The sequence below is a fragment of the Trematomus bernacchii genome, unplaced genomic scaffold, assembly GCF_902827165.1.
Source record: "Trematomus bernacchii unplaced genomic scaffold, fTreBer1.1, whole genome shotgun sequence".
In the NCBI taxonomy this organism is placed as follows: Eukaryota; Metazoa; Chordata; class Actinopteri; order Perciformes; family Nototheniidae; genus Trematomus; species Trematomus bernacchii.
Window position 1 is genome coordinate 1,363,771 of NW_022987560.1, and position 6,000 is coordinate 1,369,770.

Below are 6,000 nucleotides of genomic sequence, written 5' to 3' on the forward strand. Positions count from 1 at the left end.
CAGTTTTCTATACAGCGGACTACAACATGGATGTTTAATAAGAACGAGGGACTACTGTAAACTCATCTAGAGACTCTGCACCGTGCTCTGATGCTGTTGTTTTATGCTTTATGAACGGGGACAACAGAGAAACATATTCTTCATGACCAAAGTTGGAATTGAAATAAAAAAGGAAAGTGAAACTTATGCTCAAAAGGCCGGCTGTCACAAAACAGTCATATCTAGAGACCTCAAAAACTACTCTAGCGAGGCCTTTAACCTAAAACTGGAGAGCCTGGACTGGTCAGATGAGCTCAGTGGTACACAAGTTGAAGAAACATGGCTTGGTTTCAAAAACAAATTCTCTGCAATACTCAATGATTTGGCCCCCCTAAGAACAACCAGGGTAAAAAATCGCGCTGAGCCGTGGATGCACTCCGGCATACTGACCGCCATGAAAACCAGAGACAAAAAATGCTCTGAGTTTCATAAAAGTCAGTCAATGCTTTCCAAAAGCACGAGCAGTGAACTCCAGGCCCACGTGACTGAACTAAAAATTGAAAGAAACAGACTGAGAAATGACGTAAGCTCCATGATCAAAACTGCCAAAAAGAATTTCATCAATGACAAAACTGAGGAAAACAAAAAACAAACCCCGGGAACTTTGGAAATTACTCAATAACCAGCTTGGCTGCAGCAAAAAACTCAAAACGAGATTTGCAAACTTAAACATAAAGACAGATAACAGGCTCATCACAGACAAACTGGATGTGGCCAAGTACTTGAACATTTTTTTCACAAACATAGCCACAACTCTTGTAAATAAATTACCCACCCACTCAGGGCTTTTTGGAGTAGATCACATCATGACCTACTACAAAAACCTAGGGGTACGCAAAGATGATTTCAGTCTAGCAAGGGTAACAACAGCAGAGGTACTCATTAAACTGAGCGCCCTCAAACCTAACAAGGCCACTGGCCACGACAATATCCCCTCCAAATTCCTCAGAGACACAGCAACCGCCATCTCACCAGTCATAGCTCACATAATTAACCTCTCCATAAAACAGGGAAAAGTTCCCAAAGACTTCAAGATTGCAAGAGTAACCCCCCTGCACAAAAAGGGCAGCAAATTGGACCCAGGCAACTACCGCCCTGTTTCTATACTTACCTCCATCTCGAAAGTCATGGAAAAAATAGTATATGAACAGGTCGAAAAGTACCTCGCGGAAAATAAACTAATCTATGAATTTCAATCTGGCTTTAGAACATCCCACTCCACTGACACATGCCTTCTTTATTTGAACGACCACATCAAACAAGAGGTGGACGAGGGTAAATACTGCGGCATGGTGATGCTGGACCTACAAAAGGCTTTCGACACTGTCAATCACCCCATTCTGATTGACAAGCTAAAAGCAATTGGTTTTGATAAACTATCGGTGAGCTGGATGCAATCCTACCTGGAGGGGAGAGAACAGATGGTGGAGGTAAACGGTACTCTGTCCCCCCCCCCTCCCAGTGAGCTGTGGTGTTCCACAACGAAGCATATTAGGTCCGTTACTGTTCCTAATTTATGCAAATGACATGTCATCAGCATGTGACTGCAACTTGTTCCTGTTCGCGGACGACTCAGCCCTGCTGGTCTCTGACAGGAGCAGATTGCAGGTTGAAAAAACACTCAGCTCCGAGCTCGGCAGAATCTGCACCTGGCTCGCCGATAATAAATTATCATTACACCTGGGTAAAACAGAGTCCATTCTCTTCGGTTCGAAACATAATCTCAGCAAATCCGACGACTTCTCAGTTGCAGTGGGTGACATTATTGTCACTAGTAAGAAGGAAATTACATACCTAGGATCTATTCTTGAGGCAAACCTCTCCTGTGACAAAATGGCATCCAATGTAATAAAAAAGGTCAATCAAAGAACTAGATTCCTATACCGGATCTCCTCTCTGGTAAACAAAAACACCCTGAAAACTCTGGCAGGAGCACTCATTCAAGGGTACTATGACTATGCTTGCATGTCATGGTACCATAGCACCTCCAAGGTGCTAAAAATAAAACTTCAAACATCGCAAAATAAACTGGTCAGACTACTGCTTGACCTTCCATCTAGAACCCACCTCACCTCTGCCCACTTTGACAACCTAGGATGGCTTAGAGTAGACGACAGAGTACAGCTACTTGCAATGGGCCTGGTCTACAAGATCCACTACACCTCTATGGTACCCATGTACATGTCAAAATTCTTCCCAAAGGTCAAGGAATACCATGATCATAACACCAGAGGGAGCTCCACAAATCATGTAAAACCCAGATTTGGCACAAAAAAGGGGGAATACACGTTTCGCAATTATGCCACATCAAGGTGGAACGCTCTTCCCACAACTGTAAAGGAAAGTAAAACTATACTTACCTTCAAAACCTCTCTTAAAGAGCACCTTCGGGGGAGAGCATTGCAAAACTGGCCCCGGTAATGGTACAAATCTCAACCTGTCGTACAATGGACAGCTTCCCCCCCCCCCCATCTATGTATATACTCGCATTTTAGACTCCATTACTAACTGTATATCTGTAGACTTGGTATGTCTTAAATGTCCGGTTAGGATGTATTAGAACGAAATCTAAAATGAAAATTGTAAATAAGCCATCTGTATGTAAAAAACCACCTGTATGTAAATTGTAAATAAGTCATCTGTATGTAAAAAAAACAATTGTATGTAAATTGTAAATAAGCCATCTGTATGTCAAATATGTCTTATATGTCTTAAATGATATGATGAATTGGAAATGGGGGACCCTGATGTAAACAAGACGAAAGTCTTTCTCTGGTCTGCATCCCCTTAACAATTGTATGTTTTGAGCTGTACTGTACTGTACCCAATATACAAGCTGTTAATAAACTTTTCAATCAATCAATCAATCGTCACCCTCTCCCTCCGGTCCACATTAATACAAATGATCCCAATAGCCTACGTATGATTGTATGAAAAGATCTTAAAATCAATACAAATGTATTTATTATAAACGTTAGTCCTTAACATCTATCACTGTGTATATCACCATTCAAACATCTTTTAAAAGTTGAACAAACCCCACACAGCTCAGTAAAGACTGTGAAATGTTGACTTTATTTGATCATTTCAGTAAAAACTAACGTTCATATTTCTCTTTTTGATTATAATACTGATGAACGTTCAAAACAAAGCACTTTGGCAACTTACCACATACGTTTTAAAATGCTTAATAAGCACCGTAACTTTCATGATATAAGTTCTCGTTCATAATCGGTTGTTTCCGTGAACAGCCGACTGTTGTGTGACGGCAAATGCCGCGGCCGCAAGGCATTGTGGGGCAGCATTTTCTCCTCTCCTTTCAGTTAGGGAGGTCTAGTGGTTCCTAAGCTAAAGGAGGTTATAAAGGAAGTTTGAAACCTCCTTTCCTTTCAATTTAGAGAATTCGAACGGCACTTATCATGGCTGCCACTGAGGGACTTCCGGGTCATTTCACTCAGTTAGGAAGGTTCCTAAGCTAAATGGACTATTCGATAGAGATGGCAAATCCGGATCCTTTTACGGACTCAGGGTCTTCTGAGTCAGTCATTGAAGAGATCCGGATCATACGAGTCATTTGAGTCATATGAGTCAGCATCACCAAGACCGTAGAAATCCTATCGGTGAAACCGAAAAGTTGATGCATTTCACGAGCATATTATTATTCCATATATTTTGAATATATATATATATTTGTATATATATATATATATATATATATATATATATAATATCTGCATGTATATTTTCTATTTCGACATGTATATTTTATATTTTATTTTATTTTTATTTCTATTCTTGTGTATTTTGTAGTTTTGTTTTATTGTAAAATGCCTTATGCTGCTGTAACAACAACAATTTCCCAATTTGGGATCAATAAAGTACTATCTATCTATCTATCTATCTATTAAACGGACGTTATATTAACCTCCGCTACACAGTGTACTTTGCTTTAATAAAAAATGTTGATCACAAAAAAAAGGGTTATTTTGCGATTTGGCAAATCTGAGTCTGCTGTTGACTCGTGCCTGACGACGAGTCTGCTGGATCTCTGGATCTGCTGCTATATGGTTACGGCTCCGAGTCCGCACGAGTCTGATCCGCTGTGTGTTGCAGCGAGTCAGGATTTGCGAATCTGCGAATCTGCGAGTCTGCTGTTGACTGCGAGTCTGCTGTTGATAGCGCGGGAGCCGGGTGCTGGAGGAGGGGCTATGCTCGTGCACATGACGAGTATGGATCTCTGGATCTGCTATGCTATTACGGTTAGGAGCCGTCGGCTCCTCTGAGTCCCCACGAGTCTGCAGGAAGTTTCACTGATCCGCGTCCCCTCCCCTGAGCCAAACGATAACTTCTGGCAGGCAGCTATCCTGTATACTTGCTAAAGGGTAGGCAGATGGACTGGGGTACGTTGTAATGTGATTTTACATGTTATAAAGAGAGTAGCGAGTGACGCAATTTATAGTTTTAATTTGTACGTCACACCAAATGTGGGACTCAAGGACTCGGGTTAATGGAGAGGGGAGACTCGTCACGACCAGCTCATTTCTAGGATCCGGGTTAATGATCCGGATGAATCAGGACTCGCCCATCTCTACTATTCGACCGCAACCCGGAGCTGAACCAGAAAAGCTCTAGCTAGGAGCTAGAAAGGGAAAAGCGCTGGTGTGAAAGCCGCATAAGAAAGAACAATCCAATAATTAGATTTTGGGTATCCTTTTGTTGAACGGTCTGTTTAAAATGAATCGAAGCATCAGACTAAAAAAGCTTTTGAAAATAACAGAATATTTCGATTAAGGTCCAAATATAATATTTGTAAATCTGACTGTGAAAGAGTCAGTGCCTCACCAGCCATGAACCACACCGAACGTCACTGATACAAAGTCATTAATACTAGACACACACGGATGTTACCTCTCTCTCTCTCCTCTTCGTCCTGGTTCTTCAGCCTTTCTTCTCCTTGATAAAACACTGCCGTTAAACACACTAATCTCCGTTGAATGCCTTTACTTGTGTTTACCGATCAGCAACGTGGTATAAAAAGCTACGAACAAAGAACGGGAGGCAACAAAAACACGGTTTAACGGATAAATCACCCTCCAAGGATAAACTAAGTCTTTGTATGTGTTTTAAAAGTCTCTTAAACACATTACATTCGGTATAAAATCTGTGTCAACGTCTGTTAGCAACGTCTAGCTTCTGAGGACCGGAAGCTAGAAACGGACCGCCGCAATGCATCATGGGAGTTTAGTTTTTCTTTTAAAAATAAATTCACTGCCTCCCTGTGGTGAAAAACGGTATTAAAATAAATATGAATTACAACAATAATAATAATATATATATATAATAATAATATTGTGATCATACATTTGTTTTCCATTATATAGGTTTTGATATAATGATTGATCATTAAAGTGTTGTGAAAGGTAGCTTGTGAATTCACTCCAGGTGGAACTGAAGTCTGATTGATTATATTTATGAAAGTAGAAGTACTCAGGTCTCTTAGTTAAAGTACAATTTCTCAGATATTGTACTTGAGTAAAAGTAGAAGTACTCAGATCTTGTACTTGAGTAAAAGTAGAAGTACCAGAGTGTAGGAATACTCTGTTACAGTATAAGTCCTGCATTCAAAATGTTACTCAAGTAAAAGTAGAAAAGTATTATCATCAAAATATAGTTAAAGGGCCCATGTCATGGCCATTTCCACTGATCATAATTCCATTGTTGAAGTATACTAAAATAGATTTATACTGTGCAATTTTCTAAACTCACATTGGTTTCGCATACAGCATCTCTGTAAAGTATGTGTATTCAGCAGTATTCACTCTCTCCACTAAACGGCTCGTTGGAGCTCTTGCCCCCCCCCCCTCCCTGTGAGCCTAGTGTGCTCCGATTGGTCAGCTCGGCCACTCTGTTCTGATTAGTCAACCACCAGAGAGGCTCCGCCCATGTCTAACAGTGCTTTTT

At 40.7% G+C, this 6,000-nt stretch overlaps 1 protein-coding gene across 1 annotated transcript in view; it reads right to left on the reverse strand.

The window, feature by feature from the left end:
• Positions 1 to 5,234, reverse strand: part of LOC117477330 (zinc finger protein 420-like) — a 199,165-nt gene extending 193,931 nt beyond the window's left edge. Inside the window, exon 1 of the mRNA XM_034124012.1 lies at positions 4,948 to 5,234. The gene's annotated coding sequence lies outside the window, so the exon portion shown is untranslated. The remainder of the gene's footprint in view (positions 1 to 4,947) is intronic.
• Between the last annotated feature and the right edge of the window lie 766 nt (positions 5,235 to 6,000).